We start from the raw sequence: 1227 nt of genomic DNA, 5'->3' as shown, positions 1-1227 counted from the left end.
AATAATTAGCCACAATAAGTGGTAGCTATAAGTGTATATATAGCTGTTTATACTTACAGCGTTTGGCACATTAAAAAATTAAGAAAAGCGATTTCTACATATTCCAGTTTCAGTTGTAAAGATAGTATTTATGGCAACCCTATAGGTGTAATGAATAACATTAATAATCAAATGTTAAGAAGGACCCTTTGTAGATTCTATTTTCAAGGTTAATTTTTTGAACGGAAGTTGAGAAAGATGTTCATGACTACATTAAAAATTATGATAATATTAAGTTGTAAATCCGAAACGTAGAATTGTGAAAAATACGTGGAAAATATAAAAGAAATGTAATTGAATAGACGCTAATAAAAATTATGCAGCATATATTAATATTTTAATATGTTTACACTGTTCATATTTCCCCTAGTTTCTGAAATGACGATGAAGGATTGGTCTATACTTCGGTGAAATTTACGCACATTCTACAATAATTAAGTCATGCATTTTGGATACATACTATTCTTATTAAACATTAATTTTTCATTTAAAAAAAATTATAAAATGATATTTTTAGTAGTTTCCTTTTTTGTAAATATTTTATTAAAAGGGGGCATTCGAAACGTGTGTTTTCACGCTGTATTGCATCATTCATAGTTACGCTATTGCCTTAATAAAAGGGAAGCTTCATTTAGACACATTTTAATAATAATGATCGAAATATATAAAAAAACAGTGCATTCATATTAATATATACTATACATATTATATAGCCATTGCTTTACATCGTGTGTTAAGCCATAGGGGAAATAATTTTTTTAAATTTAAAATTTGTTAATATTAAATGTTATTATAACCTATGATATGACAATAAATAAAAATCTATGAATTCTTCATAAAATTATTTAACATTTACAAATTTTTGTATATTTATTTATTAGCATTATTCTGTATCGTATAAGGACTAAATGTATATATTTAGAGCAGATGCACGCAATAAATAAAAATGTATTCTCATGTCTGATAAATAATGTTGAATTTTTACACTAAAAATATATCGCTATTTTAATGATGAATTGCGTGCTAAGAAACAGGAAAAAAGCCTAAATATTGTCATAATGTATAATCCTTTTTTTTTGGGGGGGGGGATTTTTTCACATGATGTCATATTGAATAGGTTTCGAAAAAGATGTGACCTTAATGCATCGAAAAAGTAATTATATTTATTAACCATAACATTGATATATA

The sequence above is a fragment of the Plasmodium cynomolgi genome, chromosome 8, assembly GCF_000321355.1.
Source record: "Plasmodium cynomolgi strain B DNA, chromosome 8, whole genome shotgun sequence".
Lineage (NCBI taxonomy): Eukaryota > Apicomplexa > Aconoidasida > Haemosporida > Plasmodiidae > Plasmodium > Plasmodium cynomolgi.
This window is presented reverse-complemented; position numbering follows the sequence as displayed.